This window comes from Halyomorpha halys, unplaced genomic scaffold (assembly GCF_000696795.3).
Source record: "Halyomorpha halys isolate HHAL.00 unplaced genomic scaffold, Hhal_1.1 Scaffold1.1, whole genome shotgun sequence".
Taxonomy (NCBI): Eukaryota; Metazoa; Arthropoda; class Insecta; order Hemiptera; family Pentatomidae; genus Halyomorpha; species Halyomorpha halys.
In genome coordinates, this window is record NW_027115366.1 from 23,410 (window position 1) to 39,109 (window position 15,700).

The window sequence follows — 15,700 nt, forward strand, 5'->3', positions numbered from 1 at the left end:
AAACAATTGACATGGAATCCTCATACAAGACAGTAAACTGATAGTCGATTTCGACTATTACAACATTTACTAGACAAACAGTCTAAATTTCCAATCCATTACAAAAAACTGATCGAGATGACTATTATAAGGCCTATCTGGACATACGGAGTTGAGCTTTGGGGCTCCACTAAACCATCAAATTCCTCCCGAATCCAATCTTTACAGTCCAAAATCCTTAATACTCCTTACTTTGTCACAAATCAAGTCATCCATCATGACCTCAATATAACATATGTTACCGATTTGACCAGAAACAGATACCATTCCTTCCATTATAAACTTCTCAACCAAATGGACTTGTTTATAACCTGGGGTCTCCTTCATTACCTAATAATCCTCCTAGGCGTCTGAAAAGATGGCCTCGAGATCTTCTCTAGAAATATTATTGGAATTCTATCAATGGATATATTCTCCTCATGTTTGTATCATGTTACTATGTGACCTACAGAAAATTTACTTGTTGTATATATGTTATACAGTTGTAAATAACAATAAATAAATTATTAAAAAAAAAAATTCTGCTCAGCGAAAAAAAACACATTCAGAAGAAACCTAAATGAAGAGTTAATTCATAAAAATACATACTTCATAAAAACTTCAAGCCTTTTAATAAATGATAAATAAAATTAAAATGAATTACTTCATTTACCGTAGAACTATAACTACATTTACTGTAGACATATCGTAGTTAATGTGGCATAGTAATATATAACTAATGTACAATTTCTAAGGATAAATGTTAAACACAAGATGGCCTTAACTGCAATATGTTGGCGGCCAATTTGCGAGGTAGCTTTGCCTGATAGAACTAATTCAATAAATTAACGCGTGTCATCACCTTAGCGCTAATGAACACGTGATCTACTCCACAGCAGGGAAATTTCCACAAGATTACAGCACATAATTAACAGCTTTTTATGCTTTACTTTTAATTACGTTTAATTGCCTTTCTATTTATTTATTTAATTTTTTGAAAAGGGGTTCTACTGGGTTTGTTTTTTAAATCAATTATTTATTACATTTATTAGTTTTGTAGATAGTTCTTCTTTTATTTATTATTACTCTCGTAAATATTTTCTTTTTAAGGTTAATAATTTTATAAGTTTATTTTTTTTTTTGTTCATTTATTGCTATTTACACACAACCACGTATTTATGCTAACAGTAACTGAGTCATTATCAGGAGATATTAATTAATAGTTTAATTATATCATATTTTAGTCTCAAAATAATATTTATTCCTTTATAAGTCCGACGTTTCAGCCATCCTCACGGACAATTCACTCTTAATAATTTATTTCACAGACAAATATTGATGCGATAAATTTTAACAAAGAAGGTTGACTGTGATAAAAAATTTTAATTTTTAATTAAGTTTGAACAATTGACTAATTAGGGTAATTTGTGGACTGATATTAATAATCTGGGTTGAATAGCCTGCATAAAGGTGTTTTTTTACATCATGTGATTCTAACATTGTATTAAAATTGTCCTTGAGGACGGCCGAATTGGGCGAAACGTCGGACTTATAAAGGGAAAAAAACCCGGGTGGGACCGGGAATCGAACTCACCACTTTAGGGTAGTAAACAGGCGCGTTTTTTAAAAATATTTATTTATTTCTATTTACAACTGTACATTATAAAACATTTAGTAAATCTGATCTAAGTTAAATTGGAGTGTTACAGGCGTGTAGAGAAACTACCCATTGGTAGCACTCTATAAATACTATGTTAATTTATTTTTTATGATGCTTCACTATTATTAGATTTGAGTATATTCAACATATAGATTGAATAAACACAATTAAATGTTTGACATAAATTTAGTTAAGATTGAAGATTTATGTGCATATTATATTTTTATGTTATCAGCGAGAAAAACGCTATTCAAAAATAGAACAACATTTGCATTATGTTGTTAAATACCCCGTATTCTTATACCTGGCATTTTACAGTAAATTTATAATATAAAATAATAATTGTAGTAGTAAAACAGTAAATTAATAATATAAAATAGTAATAGTAGTAGTAATACAGTAAATTTATAATATAAAATAATAATAGTAGTAGTAAAACAGTAAATTTATAATGTAAATAGTAATAGTAAATGTAAAACAGTAAATTTATAACATAAAATATTAATTGTATTCGTAAAACAGTAAATGTATAATATAAAATAGTAAAAGTAATAGTAAACGAGTAAATTTATAATATAAAATAGTAATAGTATTAGTAAAACAGTAATTTTATAATGTAAATAGTAATAGTAAAGGTAAAGCAGTAAATGTATAATATAAAATAGTAACAGTAATGGTAAACGAGTAAATTTATAATATAAAATAGTAATAGTAGTAATAAAACAGTAAATTTATAATATAAATAGTAATAGTAAAGGTAAAACAGTAAGTTTATAATATAAAATATGAATTATAGCGAAGGATAATGAATTAAACAATGCAGTGTGAAAAAAATTTCAACCATGTTTAATGGATGACATGATTTCAATAGTGAAATTGAATATATGAGTTAAATATAATTACAAGAATTACAAATACATTACATCCATATACGACATGGATGAAAATTGTCGATAAAAATAAATTATAATGGTGCATGAATATGGTACAATTCTCCCGAAACGTTATGCGACAATGAGGAAAAATATAAAATAGAATTAAAATTATAAATAAAATTATATTCATCTTTGGAAATTTTTTAACCTCAAAAATTTATAGTAATAGATTAAAATAACCGGTAGAAACAACAGTAAAGAAGATAACCATAATAAAAAGATTTAAAAAAAGTTATAAATATAATAAAAATATATTAAACAAAAATAAATAAAATTGGACATATATGAATGCCATCTTTTCTAAAATAGAATAAGCAAACTTACACACTTTAAAAATATTACATAAACATGTCGTTTCATGGTATATTGCTGTAGGTAAGGTAGTTACATGATAGTGGAGAATCTACCAATTGATAGAACTCCAATAACATTTCTAAAGGAGAAGATCTCGAGGCCTTTTTCTTTACAGACGCCTAGGAGGATTATTAGGTAGTGAAGGAGAAGCCAGGTTAGAAACGAGTTGGTTTGGGTGGTTGAGAAGTTGATTATGGAAGGAACGGTATCTGTTTCTGGCCAAATCGGCAACATACGGGACATTGAGGTCCTGATGGATGACTTGATTTGTGACAAAGTAAGGAGCATTAAGGATTTTACGAAGGATTAAGGATTGGATTCGGGAGGAATTTGATGGTTTAGTGAAGCCCCATAGCTCATCTCCGTATGTCCAGATAAGATTAATCTTAAAAAATAAAATTAAGTCGCTGAACTTCTGCAATGTCTCATTCTAAGACCAACTATATGATCATTTTTAATAGAACAGGAACATTAAATCATTAAAAGTTTATTAAATTTAATTACAACATATATTTTCAAGCTCAAAATATTTAATATATTGTAGATAAATTGGATAATATTTATATGAACGAAAAAACATTTAAAAATAAGAAATTACATTACTTATGGATTTACTGTCTTCTTTTGACTGAGAAAAGTCAAAAGGTTAAATGAATTAAAGACCGATGTACTTTGAATAAAATCAAACTTGAATTTAAATTGCTACCTTAGTTAATTAAAATAGGTAATCAGATCCCCCGAGGTAAACTTTATCAATTTGTTCTTATTCAAAGGGGCTCTGAGCTGGGGTAGACATCTTTTGTTTGTGTTTCAATAGAGAGTTTCAAGTTGAATTCTTGTTTCCAAAACCTCTTGATTATCTCATCGTGGCTCTAATTAAAATTAACTAGGCGACTCAGTATAGTTCGTTAGGATTATTGTGTAGTTATCGCAATCGGTTGTCAGCCGTAAACATCTAAGTATGAGTTTATTGTTTTAGAAAATAACCATCGAGATAACAATAAACAGAACAAAATTGCTAGTTAGTATACTTTCTGTAAATTTATATTTTATTTTATGACTCTTTATTGTCTTCTTATAAATCACAGGAACTCAATTATTCCTTTGTGACCTCGCTCTAGTCCGGTAATGGAAATAGGCCGATATCCCTCAATTAAGGGAAATTACAAGTTTAGGCTCACTGCAATAAAATAAAGTTTATAATTTTTTTGTTTGTTTATTTATTGATATTTGCAACTGCATTACACAAAAATGTAATATTAGTCTCACAATGGTGTGATAGTCTTGATAGATAGAAACTGACTGTTGGTAGCACTCCAATAGTATTACTACATTTGAAGGTCTCGATGCCATCTTCTATTCAGGTCCCTCAAAGGATTGTCAGGAATAGAAAAGGAACTTGTTCGGGCTACATCAGTTACATATGGTACATTAAGGTCTTTATTGTTTGTCTAATTTTATTTGTGATAAAGTAAAGATCATTGAGGAATTTGGACAGTAAGGATTGGATACGAGAGAGGAATCTGAAGGTTAAGTAGTATCTCAAAGCTCAACTTACCATGACATTATAAGAGCTGGTGAGGAAAAAAAAAGCAGTTATTTCACCTCAAATTTTGATTACTCAAATGTAAATTATGAACAATTACTAGTCTCAATTAATTAGTCTGCCATGTATAAGTAGGGAAATAGAAAATGGCGGTGGTTTCAAAAAAACTAATTTTTCATTCCCAGCTATATTCTATCAAAACTACTAACAACTTTAGAAAATCTAATAGAACATCGTTTAGCGAAAAGGAAATTTGTTAAAATGAATGCTTTTTAAAAAGCAACATTTCATGAGAAATGTACTGAAAATCAATAGTTAGTGAAGTTAATTTCAGAAATTTTGTTCCAACAATTATAAATTAATTTATTTGACCAAATATCATAAAAACACAGCTCCTACGAATAAAAATGTCGTTAACTATTTTATAATACATTAAGCCTGCTTCAATTTGAGTGTTAATTTATTTATTAATTAATACGTCAAATGGTTATTGAGATATAGATTTCTCAAAATAAATTCACTAAGATCCGTTACTTAGGACTACATCTGGACAAACGACTGACATGGAATCCTCACCCTAGACTAAAAAGACAAGAAACTGCTCGTAGATTCCGACTATTGCAACATTTACTAGACAAACGGTCTAAATTGCCAATCCATTACAAAAGACTGATCTACAAGACTATTATAAGGCCTATCTGGATATACGGAGTTGAGCTTTGGGCTCCACTAAACCATCAAATTCCTCCCGAATCCAAACAGTCCAAAATCCTTCATGCTCCTTACTTTGTCACAAATCAAGTCATCCATCAGGACCTCAATATTCCATATGTTGCCGATTTGGCCAGAACCAGATACCGTTCCTTCCATAATAAAATTCTCAACCACCCAAATCCACTTGTTTCTGACCTGCCTTCTCCTTCATTACCTAATAATCCTCCCAGGCGTCTGAAAAGAAGATGGCCTCAAGATCTTCTTCTCTAGCAATGTTATTGGAGTTCTATCAGTGGGTAGATTCTCCACATGTTTTTATCTTGTCACCTTGTCACCTACAGCAAATTTACTTGTTGTATATATGTGTATACAGTTGTAAATATCAATAAATAAATTATTAAAAAAAAAAAAATTCACAAATATCTGATTTTTCAGGGTATTTTTTAGGAGATTTTGCTATTAGGGCTCATACTTTACCATATTTACTTATTTTAAACTATGATCTATTAGGATTTCTGGTTTTGTTGGTAGTCTTAAAGATGTAAAGCTCTGAATGAAAAATGGATTTTTGAAAAAGACACCATTTTTGATTCCTTCTACTAATGAGGGAGACTAATCGATTTTGACTAGTAATTATAAAAAGTTTTCAACAAAAACAACAACTATGATGAAGGCCTGAAATTCTGGTACAACTGTAAGCACAAATAAATAAGCATAGTTTAACGCAGACCGCACCCTGGATTATGTTCTCATATCAATCAACAGTAAATTATTAACACCACATTTACTATTTTAAATATCAATTGCATTTTTTCTTATATGTAGTCTGTATTTATATTGATTTATGGCGGATTTGTTGGTTTAGACACTGCGTTTATACTGCTTATTTTTTTTCTGAGCAAACACTCAGTCACTAGTAATAATTATAAAATTAATTTCATGACTGTTTGGAATGAAATAGTTCTACTACAGAAGATTTTTTTTTCTCGAAAATATTTGAGTTGATAGTCTAAACAAATGGTTGCACAACCTAAAGTTACATTGAAAACAGTTTGTTATTTTAGGACAAAGAGGAGCCGACCTTTGTCGGTTGAGGAAGTTTAATATAAAAACATGGGAACGGTTCGTTAGGCTGTTTAGCACTAAGAAACTAAACGACATGTAAGCTAGCTCTGTGATCACCTTAAGCACCAGTAATCTCCTTGGCTAATTGCAGAGCACAGAGTGGGGTCACAGAGTACTGGGCTGTGGCAGCCAGTGCGTACAGTCTCAGGCATGTGGCGCTGGCTTCTGCTTGCAGTGTTCCCAATGGTCGTTTATCTAGGACTGTCTCTACCACTGGTGAGTCAACTAATTTATAAAAATATTCCATATGTAAACCTTTAACTTCTAACATGATTCAAAAGTACGGACTCATATTTCTTATACAAGACATTCCATGACTAACAGTGCCACAACATCAATAGACTGGTACAAGCTATCACGCACATTCCCAAAAACATTTACTAGAGAGAGAAATACTTTATTCATCTAAGCTGCCCAAATACATTAGGTTGCTATATCACACAGCATACTTATCAATCCGTAATCGGACATATATAAATTACATGGTATAATAAAATAATAAAAAACAGTTATTTTTCCCTACAGTTTCCTTTTATAATTAATTTCAGTTTATACACCAAATACAAATATTTCAATTCATTCCTTTTTTTTCTTGCTCTTTTCTGTTCCTTCAATTTCACCATTTCACAATTTTTAATTCACTCTCCCGGATTCACCCTCCTAGATCCTCTCCAGTGACTTGCTAAACAAATTCACTATTAGACGGCAATGTGAGATCAGACCATCAATAATAGTCATAGCAGTAGATCAGTTTACCAAAAACAAACAAAGAAATACGTTCTATATACGAGAACAAGACTAACACATAGATTCAAAGGAAAATATAATAAAAAGCCGGTTAAAAGAAACACTTGAATGGATAAATAAGTTTTAAAAAAATAAATAAATAATAGTACTAATAAAATAATTTAATGAATAAATAAGTTAAAACACACAAATCGACAGGTCCACAAATTAAAATAAATAAATAAAACTGGTGTATGATCCCCATTTATATTTTCTATAAATATAATTTTAAATTAAAATCTAAATTGTATTACAGTGAACTTCAACTCATGAGTTTCTCACATAGAAAGATTTCGGTAAGTTTCCATATTCTTCAAAATGCGTGATACTGAACCCTGGCGTCAATAAAGACTTAAATATTTACATTTTATTCTAAAATAAAATGTTACATCAGCATTAAATTAATTAATATTAATATTAATGAATGAACCTGACGATTTAGTTCGCAGCATTTCGATTTGCCCAAATTTCATTTAACTAAAAAAACATTATAAAAATCAGCCTTTGATGATTCGAGACAGCCATTCTTGAGTTTATTCAGTTTTTGGACCAAGCCAACAAAATAAAGTGGATGGTATTATTATAACCTGATGAGAGGTAGTTGACTGTGGATGACTTATATTAGAAGATGGTTGGGGGGTGCGGTAAAATTTAAACACAAAAAAGTTGAAGTAAATTATTTAATCGTACCAACGTTTCGGCCGGAATTTCTATCCTTCATCATGGCTAAGAACAGAACAAGATAACAACCAACGAATACAGAAAATATAAACAGAATGACATAAAATAAAAAATTGTACAGAATGGAATAATAAAATAAAATGATGAGTGAAGTGGAAAATAAAATGTATACATAGGTAATTGAATAAGTAGGTAAAATAACATAATTACGGAAATAAAATAAATATGAAGTTATATAATGCAAATAAATATGAATATATTAGTTTATTAATAATTTTTTTTTTTATATTAATTTATTCATTGTAATTTACAACTGTACAAAATAATACAATAGGTAAATATGTAGTATGTTTCATATACACTTGAAAATCTTGGGAAGGAACCACCCATTGGTGGTACTTCAAACATTAATTTAAACTAGAAGGTCCCGTGGCCATCTTCTTTTCAGACGCCTCGGAGGATTATCAGGGATTGTTTAGGATGAAAGATTAAGAATTAATGGGTTAGGATGGTTAAGGAGTTTGGAATAAAAAGACACATATCTGTTTTGGGTCAAATCTGCAACGAATGGGATGTTAAGGTCTTTATGAATGAGTTTATTTGTGACGTAATAAGGAACATCAAGGATTTTACGTAGGATTTTGGATTGTAACGATTGGATGCGGGAAGAATTTGATGGTTTGGTGGAGCCCCAGAGCTCAATTCCATATGTCCAAATTGGTCTGATTATTGTAGTGTATACTAATTTTTTGTAATGAATGGGAAGTTTAGAGCGTTTGTCAAGTAAGTATTGTAGCAATCGGAATCTACGAGCAGTTTCTTGTCGTTTTAGTCTTGTGTGTGGATTCCAAGTAAGTCTCTTGTCAAGATGGAGTCCTAAGTATCGAATCTGTTCAACAGGTGTTAGTGGTGTATCTAGAAAGGATACTGTATTAATAATTTACAAATTAAAATTATGGAAAGAAAAATAAAACTGAGAGAAAGAATATATATGTAATAAATGAAATATGTAACCATAATAAATAGATAAAGAGGCAAAATATAATTAAAGTTTAACAAAAGAAATGAATAGAAAAAAGAATTTTATTGAAAACAACAATAATAATATACTGTGAACTTTACTAATAACGTAGGTAAGGAAAAGTGATAAAATAATAGAAAAGAAGGAGGGTGGATATTTTTATATATATTGTTTTGGAAGAAGATAGTTGACCGTATGAAGTAGATTATAGGATGATAGTCTGGGTGGCGATCTATAATGGTATCAAAATAGTAAAAGAAAACTATTTATTGTTACCAACGTTTCGCTCCACTTCGCAGGGCCTCATTAGGGCGGTCTTGGGCAATCCAGTTGTCATCCTTGTTTGGTTAGTTAACAATAATTCATTTTTTGTCTACTATTTTGATACCTTTATTGAACGCCACCTGGACTGTTATCTGCCAAAAACTAGTCAACGTTTCGCTCCACTTTCCAGGGGCTCATCAGGGCTAAGTGAAAACAAAATACAAACATTAAAAGATGTGACAAGAAAATTAGAATACATATTTATTACTCTAGTTCTATATTTACAATTCTATCACACATAGTCTACCAATTGGTACTATAATAGCTGTAGTTATTATTAATTGGTTTTAAATTTACCTATATTTATATTTTCTTTACTTGATTTTCTCGAACTTTTTTGTACTTTAAGAAATATTTTACTCTTTTGTGTATTTATTATAATTTTCTTGTCATATTTTAGAATATTTGTATTCTGTTTTCATTTCGCCCTAGCGAAGCCCTGTAAAGTAGGACAAAACGTTGGTTACCATTAAATATTCTATTAAACTATTTTTATATCTTTACCGCCATCCGGACTTTATTCCTATATTTCTCATATATTTTTTTATAATATTCACTATGCTACTTGTTCCAAGGGCCCTGAATCGAATCAGGCTGTGATAGATAATTATTTATGCTGTTATTGTATCTTTGAGTCAACCTTGTGGGTACAGGAGCCCTCGCAGCTACTTAGGGCCACTTAGCAGACATAAAGTGAGTACCCTCAGTTACGGACAGAGTTGGACATAATGACCTATAGTTGAAACTAATAGCTAATTTTTGCCTAACTCTGGTTAGGGATAAATATCGTTGTTTGTGAGCGTGATTATCAACTAATCACCTCGTTGCACAGCCATTGGTCTAGTAACAATTCTTCCTTGCAAATTACTACACCTCTGACCAGTCATGAGTTGTAACTGTACTAAACAAAGGCAATTATCTCACCCCAATTTTTGATTACTTTAATGAAAACTATGTATAATTACTAGTCAAAGTTGATGAGTCTGCTAAATATAGCTAAGGGGGAATAAAAAATGGCGGCTGTTTCAAAACCTTAAAAAAACATTAATTTTTCATTCGGAGCTCTATATCTTAAAAACTACCAACAACACGAGAAAATCTAAAAGAACATTATTTAAAGAAGAATAAATTTGCTGAAATATTAGCCCTAATAGAGCCATTTACGTCCAATACTTCTCGAGATATAATTTTTTAAAAAGCAACACTTACTTAGAAATCTACTGAAAGATTAGTAGATAGTTAATTTATTTTGAGAAATCTATATCTCAGGAACAATGCGACGTACAGATGTCTATTAGCACTCAAATTAAAGTCAGTTTAATGTGCTATAAAGTAGTTTATTACCTTTACCTTCGTAGGAATAGTAGTTTTCAAGATATTTGCTAAATAAATTGATTTATAGTTGTTCGGACAATAAGTTTGGTTTATGAAAAACTTCATTTCAGAAACCATAAGTCGTCTGCCATACTGTCTGCATTCTAAATTAGAGCTGGTTAAATTTAATACAAAATAGTTAATCATGTTTATCTTTGTAGGACCAGTAGTTTCTATGATATTTGACAAAATAAATTCACAAAATATTTATTTCTATTTGTTCGTATAAAATGTTAGATTTTTGAAAACATTTATTTCTAGACCCATAACACGCACATATCTCTGCCAACACTCAAAATAAAGGAAATTTAACTTACTATAAAGTAGTTTATGGCACTTATCTTCGTAGGAGTTGTAGTTTTTATGATATTCCCATATGGGTATAAAGTTGACAAATGAAAATTTTTCCGAACAACTACAAATCAATTTATTTAAGTAAATATCATGAAAACTACTACTCCTACGACGATAAACGTATCTAACTACTTCATAGCCCATTAAAATAGCTATGATTTGAGTGCTAACAGACATCTGTAAGTCAAATGGTTTTTTAGATATAGATTTTTCGAAATAAATTCACTAACTACTGATCTTTCATTATGTTCCATACATTTTGATTCCATACATACCCTAGTCACCTCAAAGCCTAACAGAAGAAAAAAGGTTTAGAGACGGACTGGAAACCCAAATTTAAAACAATAGCTTATTATAGAAAGACTTTTAATAGTTACCAGTGACCTTTAATTAATTAAATAGGATACTACTGCAAAAGAAAAAAAAAATGTAATTACATGAAAATCTAGTATCTTGTTATGGTTAAGTAAAAGGCAAATATATATTACAACTTTATTAATTATATAATTACTATTTTAGATTGGAATCCACACATAATACTGAACCGACAAGAAACTGCTCGTAGATTCCGATTGCTACAACACTTACTTGACAAACGCTCTAAACTTCCCATTCACTACAAAAAATTAGTATACACTACAATAATCAGAACAATTTGGACATATGGAATTGAGCTCTGGGGCTCCACTAAACCATCAAATTCTTCCCGCATCCAATCGTTACAATCCAAAATCCTACGTAAAATCCTCGATGCTCCTTATTACGTTACAAATAAACTCATTCCCAAAGGCCTTAACATCCCATTCGTTTCAAATTTGACCCAAAACAGATATGCGTCTTTTCATTCCAAACTCCTTAAGCATCCTAACCCATTAATTCTTAATCTTTCATCCTTAACAATCCCAGATAATCCTCCGAGGCGTCTGAAAAGAAGATGGTCACAGGACCTTCTAATTTAAATTAATGTTTGAAGTACCACCAATAGAAGGTTCCTTCCCAAGATTTTCAAGTGTATATGAAACATACTACATATTTACTTATTGTATTATTTTGTACAGTTGTAAATTACATTAAATAAATAAATAAAAAAACTATTTTAGATGCTAAGAGAAGTGAACTTGTAAAATAGGACAGCCTATATATCTCTACATCAGATTAATCAATTTTCTTATAACAAAACAATTTTTATAAGAAATACCCTTTGAAATGAATATTGAAATAACTATTGTAAAAAAAAAATTTCGATTACTAAGTGTTATAATTAAGTCTTGTGGGAATAATGTATGTCAATGGGAGTCCTTTAGTGACATTTAACAAACGCAACAGATGAAAGGCCGCTATGCTAAGGGCTCTACAATCGGTCTATAAAGCCACTCTATTGATTGGAATCGACATCAAACCAATGAGTCCAAGAACAATTTATATTAATAGAGTTATCAAATCGAGAAGAAGTTTTATTTCAATAAAGCGTTTGAAAATGGGAAAAAAAGTGATAAAAAGTTATTTGAAAAGCAATATACTTGATCAAAGGCAACGAAAATACGGTACAGTGTTATTTATTTATCAGAGTTTCCGAATGTATGTTCGAATCTCGTTTACTTAATGGACCTAATATTTATCTCTCTGGTTCCGTTTCTCACTGAGGCATTTTTTAAAATTTTAAAACGTTTTAATCTAAAAATTATGCTTTTTACAAACATAAATTAATTAAACATTGCTGTATCAGAGTTAGGAAAATTTTAAGACTCTTAATGAATCATAAATAGAATGTTGGAAGATTATTGATTGACCGTGTGTAAAGATGAAAGGAATATGGTCCGGGTACGGTAAAAAAAACTCAAATAGTAGAATTATACTATTTTATTGAGCCAACGTTTCGCCCCACGTTGCAGGGCTTAAAAAGACACAAACACATAGTTACAAAAGAAAGAAAAAAAAAAAAAGAAGAGAAAAAAAACAAAAACATAAGTGTAAAATAACAGGGGTATAAAATGTAAAAAGTAAGATATAATAAGAAAAATTAAAGGTAGTATATAGTAAATGTAAAGGGTAATAGTAACATATAGGTAAGAAAAGAAATATTAAAGAAAATACAAATAAAGAGATGTAAAAAGAAAAAAGAATACAAATCAAATTATGAGACAGAATGTATATCTATTTTCAACTAGATATAAAATAGATATGCATTCTGTCTCATCATTTGATTTGTATTCTTTTTTTCTTTTTACATCTCTTTATTTGTATTTTCTTTAATTTATTTATTTCTTTTCTTATATATATGTTACTATTACCCTTTACATTTACTATTTACTACCTTTAATTTTTCTTATTATATCTTACTTTTTTACATTTCATACCCCTGTTATTTTACACTTATGTTTTTGTTTTTTTTCTCTTCCTTTTGTAACTATGTGTTTGTATCTTTTTTAGCCCTGACGAAGCCCTGCAACGTGGGGCGAAACGTTGGCTCAATAAAATAGTATAATTCTACTATTTGAGTTTTTTTGACCGCACCCGGACCATATTCCTTTCATAAATAGAATGTGATTGTTGAGATATATTTTACGTGATACTAAAATGTTTGAGAAATTTTTTGACCAAAAATAATTCGGTAACAAAAAATATGCATAATTCATGTGTTTGTTTTTGATATAATGATTAGTGGATCAGTAATTTTTTAACTATATTAAAAATTTTGCTAAGATTTAAAAAAAAAATAATAATTTTTTTTATAAACTAGATCTATCTCATTTTTAAAAAAGAATATATTACTCATACAAATGAAAAAATATTATTTATGTATGTGTAGGAGAAGGGTGATAGCGATGCTACATCGATCTATATGATTTAATAAAAATTAATAATGTTATTTATTTATAAAATTATAAATTGTAAAATTTAATCTCTTCTAGGTCACTTTTAACAAAAAAGTTGGTGTCGCATTCCGGGCTAACACATGCTCTGGATATATAAATCTATTTTCGTACGACTTTCGGTTTTTAAGGCTGACACATACTCAAACATTTGTGAGATTTAATTTTTCGACACAGTTGACCTCAAAAATTTTTTTTCAGCCGATAACTCGAATCTGGAAATTAACATGGTCGATTTCGACTATTAAAGTACTTACTGGACACACGGTCTAAAATTCCAATTCATCACAAAAGACTGATTTACCTGACTGTAATAAGGCCAATCTCATCGGATTTGAGCTTTGGGGCTCCACTAAACCTTCGAATTCCACTCGTATTCAATCCTTACAATCCAAAATCCTACGTAAAATCCTCTATGCTCCTAACTTTGTCACAAATAAAATCATACATAAAGACCTTAATGTTCACTATGTAACCGATCTAGCCCGAACCAGATATCACTCATTATAAATTCCCTAACCACTCAAACTCCCTAGTTCATAACCTTGCATCTTCTTCCAATCCTGATAATCCTCCGAGGCGCCTAAAAAAAAGATGGCCACGAGACCAGCTAATGTAAAATGTCATTAGAGTGCTACCATTAGGTAGTTTCTCTACACGCCTGTAACACTCCAATTTAACTTAGATCAGATTTACTAAATGTATTACAGTGTACAGTTGTAAATAGCAATAAATAAATATTTTCAAAAAACGCGCCTGTTTACTACCCTAAGGTTGTGAGTTAGATTCCCGGTCCCACCCGGGTTTTTTTCCCTTTATAAGTCCAAAGTTTCGGCCAATTCGGCCGTCCTCAAGGACAATTTTAATACAATGTTAGAACCACATGATGTAAAAAACAACTTTATGCAGGCTATTCAACCCAGATTATTAATATCAGTCCACAAATTACCCTAATTAGTCAATTATTCAAATTTAATTAATAATTAAATTTTTTTATCACAGTCAATATTGGTCTGTGAAATGAAGTTACTAAGTATTAAGAGTCCATTGTCCGTGAGGATGGCCGAAACGTCGGACTTATAAATGAATAAAAATTGTTTTGATACTAAAATATGATATAATTAAACTATTAATTAATATCTCCTGATAATTACTCAGTTACTGTTAGCATAAATACGTGGTTGAGTGTTCAATTTAATTTCCTTAAACTCCTTTATCCTCACAAGAGCTTTTTTTTATCCTGAGCTTAACAGTTTTAAAGCTCTGAGGCGATAAACACTATCCCGTCGACCCCGGAGCTGTAAAGTACTGAATAAATAAATAGCAGAACTTGAAGTAGAAATTGTTTTTTTCTTCCATTTTATAAGCACTTAATATATTGTTTGTTCAAATTAATTTTAAGTTTTACTTGAATTTATATTTTGAACTTCACAACTAACTTTTAATGTGCTGTACACGCAACTTTCACTTATCACCCTACAGTTGGAAAAAAAAATTTATTTTCCCGTGGTTCCGAAAATTTGAATTTAATAGTTACATGAGTGGCTAAAAACGAAGAATTACTTATATCAACAGAATCTCACCGTTAGACACATTCTCACTGAATATATAGCTCACGAATCACAACGATTTTTTTTAGATTTACAAGAGAAGTTGAGAGAAGACCTCTTAACAGCAGCAAAAGGTTTTTATTTTTTTTTAATTATTAATATTTATGATATGATGTTTCCTTGAATATTCTGTAATTCGAACAAAACATTTTAACAGAAAATTTAGAGTGATTAAAAACAGTTTTTGACTGAAATTATTTACAGTTCAATTTTTTTGATAGTAAACTTTTTTCTTTCCAAGTTAGTAGAACAAAGAAATAATAGTTGACCAGGATTGTTGTTTATGCATAATTTTCACATATAAGGATGTAAATATTTTTATAAT